An 18282-nucleotide genomic window follows, 5' to 3' on the forward strand; every position below is an offset into this window, starting at 1 on the left:
TGAAGTGGAATGTTTGAGAGGAGGAATTGGGATTTGGTTTGGAATATGGTAAGGCTAAGATGCATAATAAATACCTATGGACCTGTGAAGAGGGGAGGTTAGAATTCCAAGTAAGGCACAAGATAGGTGTATACATTTGTGAAACAGCACATCATAGTATAGATTATGAGTAAATCCATGGGATTAGATGGGATCACTTAGGGAAGGAATATAAAAAAGGAGTTCAAAGATGCAGTTGTGGGTCCTCCAGTATTTAGAACTCAGAGGTGTGAAGGAAACCACAAAGAAATATGTGAAGATATCGGCCTTGTAAAATAGAAGAAAACAAAAAGATGCTTAAAATGACGTACACACACACACACACACACACACACAGAGGTAAAATTGCAAATAACATGAAAATGACTCATTTTAGCAGAAAGCATAGTGGTCAATGAAAAAGCAAGGTACTTACACTGTTCATACTCACTTATATGTTAGGAAGAAGCTAGACATCTTCTCACAAGCAAGATCTCAAGAGTAGAATACCTATGGTGATCATGATGGCCAATATTCCATCTAGCTATAGAGTAGTGATGCTAGTCTGGGATTATGATCTAGTCAATGATCACTTTCAAATTCCCCAGCCTCTCCAAACCCCAACCAACTCAATTCATATTTATATACTCAGAGTCATATTGTACCCACACTGGAAGAGCAAAAAGGCATCCAGGCTGCCCATATTGCTGTTAAAACTGAAGCAGAGATTATATAGATTATATTGTTTAACTTAAAAGAAGTGACTAAACATGATGAAAGGCAAAGTAGGAAATCCCAGTAAGAAGCACCCAGTAATTAACTGGTGCCTGGGGTGATGTTACTCAGAGAATAAAGTCATCTTTACAAGGCTGGTGTTTGTGGTGCTTATCTACACCATGAGAAGGCCAAAGGCAACTGGTAAAGTACAAAGTAAAAGTAAGGTGTCAGGCCTAGAGTTTAGGTTCTAAGTGAAGGTTCATCTGATAAAACTTGAGGATAGTAAGAGAGTGGATTGGGTTGGAAGGATCCTTTCACCAGGGTAGATTGATAATGAGCAGTCTATCAAGATTCTTTGTTGGAACAACCTTGAGCAACTCAATCATGTTGTTTTGGTGCTCATTCTCCCTCCAGGCTCCATAACTGGGGCTGCCTTTTCTCATTCTCTCTTATTCTCCCTTGGCTAGTTCCCTTTATTCCTTTGCAAATTGTCTAGGAGTCAGGTTGGTTAGGGCAATGGTCAGATGGTTCAGGCATGGTCAGATCTTTGGTTCAGGCATGGTCAGATCTTTCTCCAGTTTTCCTACCTTTGAATAGCTTGCAGGTATTGAGTAAGACTCCTTCTGATACCACTTAGGATATTATCTAGTGTGTGAACAGTGGAAAGCCAGGAGATTACAGAGACCAAAAAAAGATACTTAAAATGCAAGTGTCCATGGTCCCAGTGTTCCTTCCAGCTCACCCCTGCCATGCTTACCACTGATCTCAAAGGAGATTGCAAGAAAAAATAATTCATTTAGTTGAACTTTATCATCACTACTAGTAAACATCAAGGAAATGTTCTTAGTCTTGAGTACTGAGAATAATATATTCATATGGGCAGTGCATCTGGTATTGGTGATATTTTAAGAATTGGTAGATGGAGTTCCCATCGTGGCTCAGTGGTTAATGAATCTGACTAGTACCATAAGGATGTGGGTTTGATCGCTGGCCTTCCTCAGTGGGTTAAGGATCTGACATTGCCATGAGCTGTGGTGTAGATCACAGATGTTGTGCGGATCCCATGTGGCTGTGGCATAGGCCAGCAGCTTCAGCTATGATTCAACCCCTAGCCTGGCAACTTCTATATGCTATTGGATGAGGCCCTAAAAAGACAAAAGACAAAAAAAAAAGAATTGGTAGATAGTCCTGGAAACATTGGCAAGGTAATAGATGATGGAAGTAGTTAGTGCATTTTCTACCCTCAATTTAGTTTTTTGAACACTTGCATTCTTAATATGTTAAAATATCCCACTGAAGAACATTACAGATCTTGTTAATTGGATAGCAAGACACACAGAAATGATTAAAGAGTTATATAATAAAACCAACACAAAAAGACTTGGACATGATTTAACTTGGAGAAGGAACAGGTTAAAGACAAATTGACAAATAATTTTAAAATGTGTGAATAAAAGCCTTTTTTAACAACAACAAAAAAAGGCTATTGGGTCATTAGTTTTCATGTGCACAATGTAAAAAGAAATTGGCATAATTAAACTTTATTAAATAGATTTTTGAAAAAAGGGAACTCTTTCCTATGGTAGGTATTATACTAGGCCTCCCCTTATTGATTTTTCTTCAGTCTTGTATTGATTTTTTTTTCCACTGTGGTTTCTCCCAACCAGAAGTGAGATTACAAATTGTAGACATTTATGTTCTGTTCCTATTCAGAATAATGGCTTTAATAATAAAACCATAGATAGGAAAAATAAAATTTGATGAAATAGAGGCAATGTTCATTTGTGTCCCCCCAAAAAAATCCATAAATTAACACATTATAAATTTTCAAAATTGAAGATTTGTTTTCTAATTAACTAAATTTGCAAAGTAATATTCAATTTGTAGGAAATATTGGTCAAAGACAATGATTATGGCTGGTTTAATGACCATTGGCTAGTAATCACAGTGAACATTAAAGCAACTAGGAAAACTGTCTATCCTGAAAATCTATCTGCCATCTATTTAGAGCTAAAGTATGCAATTTGAGCATCCATCTGGCTGCCTCTTAAAATAATGTTTGATCAAACATATCACTGTGGAATCCCAAATGCAGAGTTGTGGGTATAAAAACAAAAAGAGGCTCTTGTCTAATGGCTTTCCAAATAATTGACCTTTCTATCTCCTCTTTCCTCAAGGAGCTATTCTCAATTTTTTTCTAGTGATTGTTCCAATTGTGTGCTGCTTTCACAGCCCTTGTGTGTATCTTTGATGACTGTTCTAATTGAATACAAAGAATGATCTTAGGAGCACTGTTGTGGTCAAAAATTCTGTTTCTGGGAAAGTGTCTCTATTCTGCCTAATAGCTGTATTTAATCATTAAAAATGAATGTTTTTAAGAGGTCAATAGTTAAAATCCATAAAGAGGAAACATCTGAATTCATTAAACACAGCATTTTCATCCTCAAATATAAAATCCAGATGTTAATTTAAATATTAAGAATCAAAACAGAAAAAACATAATTTTCTCATCCTGTGCACTGTGTGGTTGTTCTCTAGGTGAGCATTTAATATATGAAAATGAAACTCTATTGAGACAGAACACACATACACGCACACAAAAACACTGTAATCTCACTTATTAGCATTTAAGTAAATACCCAGTCTATGGTGCCAAATTCTCTGGGATGAAATCCTGGCTTTAAACAGTTATTAGTTTTGTGGTCCTAGACAAGATATTTAATCTTCACTGTTGGTTTTGCCATCTGTAAAATAGGGATGAAAATCACATGTACTTCATAATGTTGTTTGAAAAATTTTTGTTAAAACGTGCCTACACTTAGAGTACACTTACATTGCCTGGCATCTACGTGCTTGATGTACACGAGCTAAAAATGTATAATCTTTCTTTATGAATGATAGAAAAATCTAAGTTGGATTAAATTTGGTGTAAATCACCTCTTTGTTGGGAGTTCCCTTCATGGCTCAGAGGTTAATGAACGCAACTAGGATCCATGAGGATGTGGGTTTGATCCCTGGCCTTTCTCAGTGGGTTAATGATCTGGCATTGCTGTGGCTGTGTTATAGGCCAGCAGTTGTAGCTTCAATTCCACCGAACCCTAGCCTGGGAAATTCTATATGCTGTGGGTGTGGCCCACAAAAGAAAACAAAGAAACAAAACAAAAAAAACCCACTTCTTTGTTAATAGAAGTCAAGGTTAAACCCCATGAAGTTGTCTAAGGTCACACCCTCTAGGCCTTCTCTGCCTTTCATTTCAGCCATAACAAGTTCTTCATACTAGGTCCTGAGTTCCCAGACTTCTTTCCTCAGTCAGCAGAGATAACTATGATGAACCAGACACCCATATCTTCTCACTACCCTCCTACATCCAAAATATTGCTGTCTCCGTTTGGCTTAAATCCAAAGCAAGTAATGAAACCTTCTATTCCCCTTTATTCAGTTTTCACCAGGAACTCAGACTTCTGAGTCATGGTCACCTCACTCACTCTAATCACCCTTTCTACCTTCTATTCCTTCCCTTTCTCAAACTCTTCCTTAATTTCCAAATGCTCTACTGGAACTCACAATCCAGTAGCAGCACAACACAATCCTGAAACTCTACTCTGAACATGCTTTCATTTCTTAGCTCTTAGAAAAAAATCTGAGCTCTTTTTCAAAATCAGTACTTATCCTGCAGCTTTCAGTCAATGGCTCCCTTTTCTTCCCTGCTTTTTCACTGGAGTTTGAGGTGGGCTTGGTTTTTTTCAATTTATTTATTTATTTTTTTGGATGCATCTGTGGCATATGGAAGCTCTCCAGCCAAGGATGATCAAATCTGAGCCTCAGCTGCAACCTATGCCACAGCTGTGGCAATGCTGGCTTTCTTAACCTACTGTGCCTGGTGGGGGATCAAACTGGTGCCTCTTCTGGGACCTGAGCTGCTGCAGAGATAACACATGATCCTTAACCCACTTCACCAGAGCAGAAGCTCCCAGATTTGGTTTTATCTAGTCTTCAGAGTAGTTTTCAGACCCTTTCTGACCTTTTCAGACAATTCTCTTTTGTTTCTCTCTAATCATACCGGCCACCCAGATTTGAATATTGTGATGACAGATTAACCACTATCTCTCATTGTTTCTGTCATTTTCCTATGTCTGATCCCTCTACCTTCATTTCTCAGATGCTTTAGCTCTCAGCTCTTATCATTATCTTCAATACCTTTCTGGTCGATTTGTGGCAATGTCAATATTCACATAGATGAATCTTTGGGCACCTTGCCCCCTCAATTTCTTGAGCACCTCTCCTCTTGAGTTCCATCTTTCCTCAGCTATTCACTCGTCATATTTTAGACCTTATGTTACCCCAAACTCTGAATTATTCATTATATTTATTTCCTGCACTTTACTTTATCTCTTCTCTTTCTCTGGCTCTTCTCTTAATATCCCATGCCCTACTCCAACAACCCACTCATTGCCCTCTAATCAACTGAGATATACTAATTTACACTATTAATATCTTTCCCCAACCTGATTTGCTTAAATTACTCAACCATTACAGCACTTCCTTTGATAGGCCCTCAACTCCTTTGTCCATTTCTTGCTTCATTAGATAGCTAGGCTCAACTACACATGTAGTTAAATCTAACTTTCTCTCTCTACATATATCCATGAAAATAGATAGAACTGGAAAGAACACACACAAATATACACTTCCATCCCACTATAAATTCATGAACAAGAAGAACAAATAAGGCTTTAATACTTTCCTGGATCTTACTTTTGCTCCACTCTTCTACTTAGGTTATATATTCTCCTTTCTCTGGAAATCGCTAATATGTCTCTCCTCGTCCTCATTCTCAGTGGATGTCTTTGATTGCTAGTTCTCTGTGCAAATTAAAGCTATCAGAAGTAAATTTCCACAAATGTCCCCCCTAGTGTTATCCATCTGCAGGTATCTCTACCTACAGAGTCTGCTTTCCCATCTGTTACAAATGATCCATAAGTGCTTATTTATTTGTAAAGGTAATCCCACTACATAGGATTTAGAGTATATCCTGCTTTATCCACTTAGGTAGAGGATTAAGTTTTTTCTATATTTTGGCCATGGGCATTTCTGTGCATGTTTATACAAGTCTTTTTGTGAACATACGTTTTCATTTTTCTTGGATAAATACCTAGACTTAGAATTTCTTACTTATGAAGTAGGTATATATTTAACTTTTAAAGAAACTGCAGTTTTTCAAAATTCTTGTATCATTTTCATCAGAAATATACGAGAGTGCTAGAGCTTCCTATTCCTGACAAAACTTGAGTTGTTAGTCTTTTTAATTGTTTCAATAGATTTAACCCTACTATTTTAGTAGGTGTGTAGTGGTATTTATTATTTCAGTTTTAATTTTCATTTATTTTTTTATTTCCTTTTTTTTATTTCCCCAATACATTATTTTTTTCTACTGTACAGCATGGTGACCCATTACACATACATGGATATGTTCTTTTTACTTTTTTTTAATTTATTTTTTTATTGTTGTTTCCCCCAACACACTTTGGTTTTTTTTGTTTTGTTTTGTCTTTTTGCCATTTCTTGGGCCACTCCGATGGCATATGGAGGTTCCCAGGCTAGGGGTCCAATCAGAGCTGCAGCCACCAGCCTACACCAGAGCCACAGCAACTCGGGATCCGAGCTGTGTCTGCAACCTACACCATAGCTCACGGCAACACCGGATCCTTAATCCAGTGAGCAAGGCCAGGGATCGAACCCTCAACCTCACGATTCCTAGTCGGATTCGTTAACCACTGCACCACGATGGGAACTCCCCCAAACACACTTTTTCCCCACTGTACAGCATGGGGACCCACTGACACATACATGTGTACGTAATTTTTTCTCCCGTTGTCATGCTGCGTTGTAAGTATCTAGACATAGTTTTCAGTGCTACACAGCAGGATCTCATTGTAAATCCTTTCCATGAGCAATAGTTTGCATCTGTTGACCCCAAGCTCCCAATCCCTCCCACTCCCTCCCCCTCCTCCCTACATTCTTTTTTCTCACATTATCATGCTCCATCATAGTGACTAGACATAGTTCCCAGTGCCACACAGCAGAATCTCATTGCTAATCCATTCCAAAGGCAATAGTCTGCATATATTAACCCCAAGCTCCCCATCCATCTCCCTCGCCCTTGCCAAGCACAAGTCCATTCCCCAAGTCCATGATTTTTATTAGTTTTAATTTAAATTTCCATGATGACTAATAATGCTGAATATGTTTTCATAGGATTATTTGCTGTTCATATACCTTCCCTTGTGAGGGGTCTATTCAAGTAGTTATGCTGTTTTTTTCAGTTATTTGTTTTAATTATCAAGATATAGAATTACTTTATGTACTATGGATACAAGTATTTGGTCAGATACATCTCTACCATATTTTTTTCCAAGTCTGTAAATACCTTTTCTTTCTGTTTAGTGCCATTTGAGGTAAGAGATTTTTTTTTTAAATTTTGATGTTTTATGATTTTTTTAGAATTACTCTTTTTCTGTCTTGTCAAAGGTATATTTACCTACGGTCTTGTCATAAATGTATTTCTCCATCATTTCATCTAGAGCATGATAAATTTAGCTTGTATGTTGAGGACTGTAGTAACTCTAAGTTTTTGAATTCAATGTGAGTTGAGTCAATATCTTCCCTCACCACCACCCCAAAGATTGATATCTAGTTGTTTCAGCAATATTTGTTTTAAAGATTTTACTTTATCCCACCATTGATCCAATTGGCTTTTTAGGTATAGACCCATTTCTGGTCTCTCTTCTGTCCCATTGGTCTATTTGCTACTCTTAGGCCACTGCTTCATCATTTTGATTATCATAGCCCTATATTAAGTTTTAAATTCAGGTCCTTAAATTTTCTTTGTTCTTCCCCCAGCCCCAATTGTTAAGGCTATTATAAGCCTTTATATTTTCATTCAAACTTTAGAATTGTCAAATTTTACAAAGCAGTCAGCTGGGGTTTTGATTGGGTTTGGTTTGTATTGTGTTTTGTAATTTGTGTTTTCAACTACCATGAACCTTCTAGTACTTGAAAAAGGCATATCTCTCCATTTCTTTGTGTCTTAATTTGTCTTAGCAATGCTTTCAAGGCAAATTTCTTGGATTTTTTGTAAGAAAATTATCTAAGTATATTATTAGAAGGTATTGTTAATATATATATACCTCTTTAAATTATTTTTTCAATTGTTTTCTGCAATTACATAGAAATACAATAGATTTTTTTTTTTTTTTGGATATTGACTTTGTACCTGGAATCCTTTCTAACTTACTTATTAGTTGAGGTAATTTCTTTGGAAATTAGAATAAATGTCTACACAGGCAATCATGTTATTTACAAACACAAAGACAGTTTGAGGATCAGAAAGGAAGTATATGTGACATGGAGGAAGTGTTACTGATCTTGAGGAGGGAAAGTTCAATACTTCACTACTATATATGGTCTTAGTTGTATTTTAATTGCCTTTTTTTGCAGAGTGAATAAATTTTATTTTCTTTTTTATTATGATTGTTAGTTCAATGTGGGTCTTTTGTGACTATTGAGAAAATATATAATGTTTATCCTTTATTCTGTTATTATCTTGTATTACATTGGTTCATTTTAAAATGTTAAGCTGACTTTGAATTCCAGGAATAAACCCAGCTTGATCATGACATACTTTCTAAGTGTTGGATTCACTTTGCATCTGAGGATTACTTTCAATTTCTGTAGTCTTTTGTAATAATTACCAAATTTTGGTATTAGGGTTATGATGGCCACATAAATTGGGAAGTAGTTCCTCCTCCACAATCTTTAAACCTGTGTTTTTGTACAAAGTTGTAATTTTTTTTTTGTCTTTTTAGCTATTTCTTGGGCTGCTCCCACGGCATATGGAGGTTCCCAGGCTAGGGGTCGAATCGGAGCTGTAGCCGCCAGCCTACGCCAGAGCCACAGCAACGCGGGATCCGAGCCACGTCTGCAACCTACACCACAGCTCACGGCAACGCTGATCGTTAACCCACTGAGCAAGGGCAGGGACCGAACCCTCAACCTCATGGTTCCTAGTTGGATTCGTTAACCACTGCGCCACCACAGGAACTCCTGTAATTTTTTTTTTATAAGTTTGATAGAATTCACCAATGGAATGCCATGGAATTTGTGAAAATATTTCTTTAATTAATTCAGTTTCTGTAGTATTTAAAATGATATTGAAACTTTCTGTATCTTCCTATGTCAATTTTAGAAAGTAGGTTTTCCAATGACTTTTTTCCCTTTTATCTATGTTGTCTTGTTTATTGGCTTAAAGTTGGTCATAATAGTCTCTTACTTTAAGTCCAAAAATCTATAAAAATATTCTCACATTCTGAATGTTGATAATTTTGTTTTTCTCTCCTTTTTCTTGATTTGTTTTACTAAGGTTATACCAATTTTGTTTACTTCATTCTTATCAAACATTATCCATACTATTTCCAATTATATTTTAATATATGATTTTAATATATATATTTACATGTTCAAGTACTGTGTTTATTCTACAAATGTACTTAAGGCTAAATCAGAGATATTTGTCTGTCATGGCAAAAAAAAAGCTATTTCTAATAATCTGTTATTCACGATTCATAAAGTAATGAGTAATTATTGACCATTTTTAGAATTTATGAGCTTAAACTGAGTATCTTCCTTATGCTGTCGAGTTATTAATAAATGGCATGCTAATAACATTTCTAGATTTTAATTTAACATAAAAGTTTGAGCTCATATTGCATTTTCATATGAATGCATTTCTGACTAAAATATAAATTATTTTTTAAGCTGACACACAGAGTTTGTACTTAAATCCTAAGTGGAAGGCATTTCATTGAAAACTAATTATCTTTTCCTACCATGAATATTTATTCAGGATTTTATTTTATTTTTAATTTCTGTGTTTTAAGTTAGTAAAGGGGTGACTTCCATTCATATTTCATCCTATACTGAGTCATTTGTATAGTTATTATTAAAAAGACATTTTTAAACCTTTTTCCAACTCATTTTAATACTAAAAGATTTATCATTACTTGGTATGAACTTATAATGCAAAAATAAATTTTATAAAACAAAAACAAACACTAATCCAGAAGTCTGAAGATAGAGCACAGGAGATATTTTGCATGGAGTTTTTTAAACATAAGTTGCTCTTACACCTAAAATTAAATATCTGAGAATTACTTTGAGATTGCATAGGAAAAATGCCTACAAGAAATTAATGATTAATTGAAAAGACTTATATGTGCTATTTCATTTAATCATAAACTATGAAAGAAATAAGAACAAAGAGGTTATAAGTCCAAAACTGAGGAAAGCTCTATGGGCTTAAAGCCATTATTCTAGAAAATAAATCCTGTCACACATCACAGGGAATGAACACAGTAAATTTCAGGGTTTGGAAAATGTTTCTTGTGGGAGAAAATCCCATTAAAGTAGATATGAATTACTTCAAAAGAAGGTCCCTGGCAGTGTCAACTGCCATTAACATGAAGGATGCTTTTCTTCTTCTCATTTCATTACATCTGTATCAAATTCTATGACTTTTGTTTATGATCAATAACCAATTTCTTCCAAGAACACTAAAAGGTTACAACCTGGTTTGTTCGCAGTAACAATGATTTACTGAAATGTGAGTCATCCCTGTTTAAATCAGCCTATTGAGTCATCAATTTTGAGAGGCCCTGATGGGCTTGTTGTATTTATAACTGTCCTTTGGCTAATGAAGATTTGAATTCCTATCATAATTTAAGCCAAGCATTGATTTTAGTTTATAAGACCCAGTTTCCTCCATCAAATATGCTTTTAGTAGGAAGCAGTATTACACAGCTTCATTAGCATTCACCTGAAGGCGAGACTCACGAGAGGGATGAACAGAGATGGGGAGAATGGACAATTTTGACCTCAGTTGATTTTCATGATTAGCAACAGAAAGTTTCCAAAGTCTTTGAAATTTAATTCATTTAATAATTTTCTTTTGCTTTTTTGAAAATACATTTAAACATAAAATATTCAACATAGCATATTAATATATGAAATTATCTTTACTATTTTCTTGCCCACTGGCATTTTAGTGCTCTTATCATTCACTGCATAAGTTAGTCATCAGCTCTTGTTTTCTTTTCACCAAATATGTCTCCTTAAAAATCCTCCAAAGGATTTTGCCTCTTTTCTTCAGTGTGAACAGAATTGGTATTTGTTTTAGAAAACGCTATGCTTATCACTGGCAAATTTATTTCCTTGGGAACTACATCTTTTCCAGGCATGTTCTCCTATGTCACTAAATTGTGACAAGACATTCAGAGTTTTCAATATCTGGAATATTTAGAAGTTTTAATTATTGTTTAGTAGCTACAGCTAGTCCTTACAAATATTGCTATTTTAGGTCAGGATTTTAGTCTCAAAACTCACATGCTTTTTCTCAGAGAAGGCTGGCTCTATCTTTTTAAAGTTTTACTTCTTTGTGAATCACTGATTGTTTTTGTTGTTTTTTCGGGTTTTATTGTCCAAAAATTCTTCCTTGGTGAATGTTTGAAAGGTTGTATTTGTTTTCCTATCAGTGTTTTCCAGATCTGCAGTTTCAATATAGCCATGACTGTAATTTCTTAAAAAAAAAAATCTAGTGTCTTTTTAGTGCAAGGCATTGTATAGGGCATAAGATATGTAGTGATCAATACAACATACATAGTCTTTATCCTTGTATAACTAGGATAGAAAAGAGTAAGAAGCTCAATATACATCTAATTCATTATATTTGTGGAAAGTGCTATTAAGTACAAGCATAGTGTTCTGATCCAAAATAGGGTCTGCCAAACAAGCATTACTAATTCATCACTATCATAATCTTGATATTGGCAAGCTAATGCCATATAAAAAAACAATTAGAAACCCAAACTTGTCATTTTATATTAAATGTTGCACATGAATGACCCAGATTTATTCAAAGTTCAGCAAGTAAGCCTTAAACATAACCTGATAGCTGTGATAGTGTTCGTCACTGAAGATCAAAGTGAACTGAGACTATGCCTGTGTTTTACATGTTCATGTATAAAGAGAAACCATACATATATACAAATTATACTAATACAATGTGATAAATCCTCTGATAGAATAATGTGTGCTATAGACTAAATGCGTTGTTCCCTCCATTCATATATTTTAAGTTGAAACCCCAGTGTGATGGTTTAGAGATGGGATGTTTGGAGGTAATTAGGTTAAGATGAGATAATGAGGGTGGTGCTCTCATGATGGGATCTGTGCCCTTATGAGAAAAGACAGGAGGGAGCTTATTTAGATGTTTTCTTTCTTCCATGTGAAGACATATTAAGAAGGTAGCCTTCTGCAAGCCAGGAAGAGAACTTTTACCAGAACCTCACCACGCTAGCACCCTGATCTTGGATTTCCAGTCTCTAGAACAGGGAGAAATACCTGTTGTTTAAGCTACCTAGTCTGTGGTATTTTGTATGGCAGACCAGAGGACTCATACAATGTTCAAACTACATTGGTGGTTGGTTTAGAGAAATGAGTAATTTTGCTTAGTGCAATGAGGGTGGCTCCAAAAAGGAAGTGATATTTGAAGGATAAATATAACTTGACTATGTAGAAAAGAAGATGTAAAGGCATTTAGACCAGAAAAAAAAATTAAAGAAAAAGCAAGAGAGTTTAAGGATGAATTTCAGAGATCTATTTTTGGTGGATTTTACTAAATAGAATGAAGTAGCAAAATACTAAATTTGACCAAGATAGCTAGGTTAATAATGAGCAACTGCATATGCAAGTGTGGAAATAAGAAACTAGGGGATTTCTTTCAACATTTTGTGTCTATAGTCGATAGTAGGTTTTTTTCCCCGTGTCACCTCTTCAGGACTAAAGCATCTGTCCACCAACTGCTGATGAAAAAGTTAAAGCTAAGTCGTTCAGTGGGATTTTTCTTTGGCACCAAGCAATTGATTTGTTCAAATTATATTCCTTCCTGGAGATAAGGCCTGGTATCTTTTATCTTATTTTGGGACAACACTAAAGGGTCCCCGAAGTTCCAGGATATTCTGTAAGTTGGCTGAAGACTCACTTGGAACCACCCTTGAACAATGTGAGTTTGAACTGCATGTGTCCACTTATATGCAGATATTTTTTATATGGAGAAGTGTTAGGTTTGCCAAGGAATGAGGAAAACTGTGCTGAAATTGCTGCAGGGTTTGGCTAATATGCACCAAAATACCACGAGGACACAAGAATATATATCCAGGATTGAATATTAAGCATGGTGAATGAGGAAGAACAAAGCCAATAAGAAAGTTGCAGATGGGAGAGTTTATCAGTATGGGAACATTACCCTGTGAAAAAGATTTTAACATTCTGGCATCTATAATGGGAGATCAGGCTATTCTCTAAGACAGTATTAGAAACATATAAAAAATATTTAAAATAAATTAGAAATGTCAGAGTTAGCAGGGCTGATGATGGAAAAAAGGATTAAAAGACTCAGAAAGGAAGAGAGGTAGGATATATTACATAAAGCTGGGTAAACAGGTGATAATATTTCATGGGAAGGCCAAGAGGACATGACAGTCAGCAGTTCAATAAGAAAGGAGCTGATGAGAGGAGAATATATATTTTTTAGAATCTCAGTGATGACTGTTGTCTCTAGGCAATATTAAACAGTAAGAGATGCTACTTTAGATTTGGGCATCCTGATAGTAATTAGTATGATTGCACCTCAAAATAACAAAAAGAAGGTTGTACTTGGCAATTAAAAGCAAGGTAAGCACAATTACCACAATGAGCAGCAAGTTCTGAGTAATAGATGAGGGAGCCTAATTCACCATGAGGTATAGACAATGGTTAACAGAACGTGTTAGTCCTTGTGGAAAAATGAATAGGCAGCAAACAAGCATTTTGCATAATATGTACAATCAAAATACACAGAAACAGTTGATAAGGGGGCAGAGGGAAGCTGCTTATTAGAAAGTTACAATTCTTTCCTGGATTCCAGATACGATCCTATTCTCAGACCATGAATCTACTGGCTGAAAGAGAGGTCTATGACGAAGGATCATTTTTCACTGTGAAATATGCCCAACAATAATTCCCCAGTTCTTCACTTAAGTGACCCATGAGCTTTGATGCAGGTACCTCAGCACTGGAAAAAGGTAATATCCAGGTCATTCAAGGGTTGACATACACAGGAAAAAGGTGAGGAGAGAGATATACTATATTAAAAGGAACCAAATATCTAGAACCCAAAATATATTACTTATATTGATAAATTTTTCTTCAGATTAAACACCATGGAGTAAAGATCAGTGAGCTTAAAGATGTAACAATATAAATAATCCATACAGAAGCATGGAGAGGAAAATGACAATGAAACAAATAGCTATTTAGCTTTGGTGAGCTGTAGGATGACCCTAAGTCATGTAACTATAGTGTTATTAGAGTTTCAGAAAAGGAAGTGTATAAAAATTGAAGAAATAATGGACTAACAGTTTCAAATTTGTTAAAAATTATAAGGCTGCATGCCCTAGAAGCTCGAAAAATTCTAATCAGGAACAGCCAAGGCATGCAATTCAAGTTTTATGAAATCCTTGTTAAAAAGAAAATTTTAAAAGTATTCAGAGAAAAGACAGATTAAATTGGGGGGGGGGAGGCTGCACCTATACCATATGGAAGTTCCCAGGTTAGGGATCCAATCAGAGGTACAGCTGCTGGCCTAAGCCACAACTGCAGCAGCTCAGGATCTAAGCCATATCTATGACATACACCACAGCTCAAGGCAACACTGGATCCTTAACCCACTGAGCGAGGCCAGGGATCAAACCCATATCCTCATGGATCCTATTTAGGTTCATTAACTGCTGAGACACAAAGGGAATTCCTATAAGAAAGTTTTTACCTTTCCATCAGAAACAATTAAAATCTGAATATGTTGGCATATCTTTAAAAGGTTGAAAAAAGATCTATCAACCTAAGAATTCTATGTTGAGGAAAAATATCCTTCAGAAATGAAGCTAAGATAAATATATTTTCAAGAAAATAAAAACTTGGGAAATTCATCACCCAAAGGTCCACAGAAGAAGAAAGTTGAATGTAAATTTTTTTAGGCTGAAGAAATGCTAAGCCTGAGTTTCACTAGGAAATAAAAAATACTGAGAGTTCCTGTTGTGGCTCAGTGGTTAACGAACCCAACTAGCATCCATGAGGACGTGGGTTCAATCCCTGGCCTCACTCAGTGGGTTAAGGATCTGGCATTTCTGTGAGCTGTGGTGTAGGTCACAGACGTGGCTCAGATCCTGCATTGCTGTGGTTCTGATGTAGGCTGGTGGCTATAGCTCTGATTCGACCCCTAGCCTGGGAACCTCCATATGCTGCTGGTGTGGCCCTAAAAGACAAAGACAGACAAAAAATAAATTAAAAAAATAAAAAAAATACTGTGATTAGTCACTTTGTGGGTAAATACGAAAATTTATTTTTTAATTTCTTTAAAATAGTGTATACATTTAAAAAATAACATATTTGTGGAGTGTTCGACAACAAAGGCACAAAAAAGAAGAGGGTATGATAGTAATACACTGTTATACATTTCTTGCATTAAAACTGAATAGGCAAAATATTACTTGAACACAGACTATTTCAAATGCATTATTGAAAACCAGAGTCCCTACTGTATAAACATAGAAGTTAGAGCTATTAAGATCGTGGTAATGAAAAATTAAATAATAAAAACATTTAAATAGTCATAAAAAATGTAGGGACAAAAAACAAAAAAAAATGTATGAGATGCTGTTTTCCTCTGTGCTGCCTGAGGAGTTGGCAGCCTTGTCCTCCTCAGCATCATGACCACGTTCAGGCCTTTCCTAAAGACAAAGACTGTTAAAAAGAAGACCAAGGGGAGCTCCCATTGTGGCTCAGCAGGTTAGGAACACAGCATTGTCTCTGTGAGGATATGACTTTGACACTTGGCCTTGTTCAGTGGGTTAAGGACCTGGCATTGCCACAAGCTTCAACATAGGTCACAGATGCTGTTTAAATCCTGCATTGCTGTGGCAGTCCACCCAATACCCATCAGACCAATGTGTCGAAATTAAGTGGAATTGGCAAAAACCCAGGGGCATTTACAATAATGTGTGCAGGAGATTTAGGGGACACATCGTGATACCCAACATTGGTTATGGGAGCAACAGGAAAACAAAGCATGTGCTGCCCACTGACTTCTAGAATTCCTGGTCCATAACATCAAGGAGCTTGAAGGGCTTCTAATGCGGAACAGATATTACTGTGCTGAGATTGCTCACAACATCTCCTCCAAGAACAGCAAAGCCACTGGGAAAAGAGCAGCCCAGCTGGTTATCAGTGACCAGTCCCAAGGCCAGGCTCCCCAGGGAAGGAAATGAATGAACAGCATGTGTGCATTTTATGTTTGCGTTAATAAAACTATAAAACTATTAAATATTAGTTTAGTTAATAAAACTAAAAAAGCTCAGATTTGCATTATGCATTTTAACTTGCCACAGTCTGTGTTCAAGTAATATTATGCCTATTTAGTTTTAATGGCTATTCAGTCAACTATGTATATATAACAAATAGCCAGATGGTACATTTAAAAAGAACCATTTAAAAAATTAATTACAGATGCTCTAAACTTTCCAAATAAAAGCCAAATAATATTACACTGGATTTAAAAGCTAACTCCAATTGTGTGTCACCTACAGGAAGTACATTTTAAATATTAAGTTACAAATAGTCTAAGAGTAAGAGGATGGGAAAGTAAAGAGAATTTCTGACAACCAGGAATGTTAACAAAGATGAGAAGGGGCATTTTATAAAAATGTCAATTCAACATGAAAATAAATTGATTCTGAATCTCTATGTACCGAATAACAGAGACTCATAAATCTATGTAGAAAAACTGAAAAAGAAAATCCATAAACAAAATTAGACAAATCCACTATTATAGTTGAAATTTCTTAAGAAAATTACTGAGGAATATCAATCAGAGGAAGTTCCTTTGTGGCTCACTGGGTTGAGCATCTGGCATTGCAGCAGCTGTGACACAAGTTGCAACTGAAGTACAGGTTCAGTTCCTGGTCTGGGAACTCCTACATGCCACAGGTACAGGGGAAAAAAAAGTCAGCACAATAAAACTGAAATTTATAGAATAATTAATCTAACAATGGAACCTAAAAAGTCTTTGTAAGAATACATTTAACAGGTGGAACATAAAATATTATTGATGCATAAGAAACTGAACAGTTTTTTTGAACATCTAATTTCACATTAAATGGAGGCATATTGTGGAAACTAATCCTTAATGGTTATCAGACCTAAGAAGTATACATATTACTTACTGAAGCTAACAGGAGTGATTTCAGTTTGAAAGCAGGACTTCCTGTCCACTTAATACTATATTGGTATCTACTACATTACATGGAAATACCCTATGAGTAATTTTCCATTCCTTAACTGGAGGACAATGTTGTCTCCAATGCCGATGCTTCAGACACCTTGTAATTTTATGGAAGGAATTTCAATGGACTTGATTCCTTTTTCAGCTTGTTACCTATATGTGATTATCCCAAGAAAGCATAGTCTCTTTTCCCTAAAACTCACTTTTTATCAACTAATTATGTTTAAACTAATTACCTTAGTACTGCCCCCTTCAAGAATGGGCATATAAGTACATACCCTCTTGATTATACGATCTTTAGAATGGATGGATTTTTGGGTAGATTTCCTAGAATCATCTCCTTGGGCCCTGAGTTACATTAATTTTGGGCAGTTTATTCTGATGTGTTAATTTCTTATTATAGCCTATTTTGTAGTTTTATTGTGACAATTTTTCTGTGATCTCTAAGGTCACAAAGATTTTCTGTGGTATTTTCTTAAACAAATTGTGATAGATCCAAATAGTAAAATGAAAAAAAGCCTCAAAACAATAGGCTGAGCTACCTAGAGCACAAAAGATCACACATAAAATTACAGAACAAGTAAACGTAGTGAAAAAAAGCACATCAGTTGTTACATAGTCCAGAAGTGAGGGTGTGTAAAATGCAAATGGATGCAAGGAAAATTTGGGAGCTGGTGGAAATCTTCCTTATCTTGATAGGGTTGAAGGTCATTTGGGGGTATACAATTTACAAACACACCAAATGGTAAACTTAAAAAAGGTGCTTTTTGTTGCATGTAATCACACTTCAAAAAAGCTAAAGTAAGAAGAAACAAACAAAAAAAAAGTATTGTGTTGGGAGAAAAATGGAAGCAAGAGGACTAGCCAAAGTACTATGAATAATCTGATGGAGCCATGATGGTTTAAATAGTAGAAATAGAAAACAAGAGATTGATTTAGGGTATGTTTTTAAGGTAAATATCATATGATGTATTGATAATTTGGATATGTGTATTTGGAGGTGGGGATTATGATGGACAATGATAAATCAGGAAAATCTCAGAAAGTCTGGCTTAGGAAATTGGGGGACTTATTTAAAAAAGAAAAAAGTTACTCTGAGAAAGGAGTTGATTCTGTGC

The 18282-nt window shown here is 35.6% G+C and overlaps 1 pseudogene; it reads left to right on the top strand.

The window, feature by feature from the left end:
• The first annotated feature begins 15593 nt into the window (after positions 1-15593).
• On the top strand, positions 15594-16155 carry LOC125124356 (60S ribosomal protein L32-like; annotated as a pseudogene).
• Positions 16156-18282: the final 2127 nt, after the last annotated feature.

This window comes from Phacochoerus africanus, chromosome 4, assembly GCF_016906955.1.
Source record: "Phacochoerus africanus isolate WHEZ1 chromosome 4, ROS_Pafr_v1, whole genome shotgun sequence".
Classification (NCBI taxonomy): domain Eukaryota; kingdom Metazoa; phylum Chordata; class Mammalia; order Artiodactyla; family Suidae; genus Phacochoerus; species Phacochoerus africanus.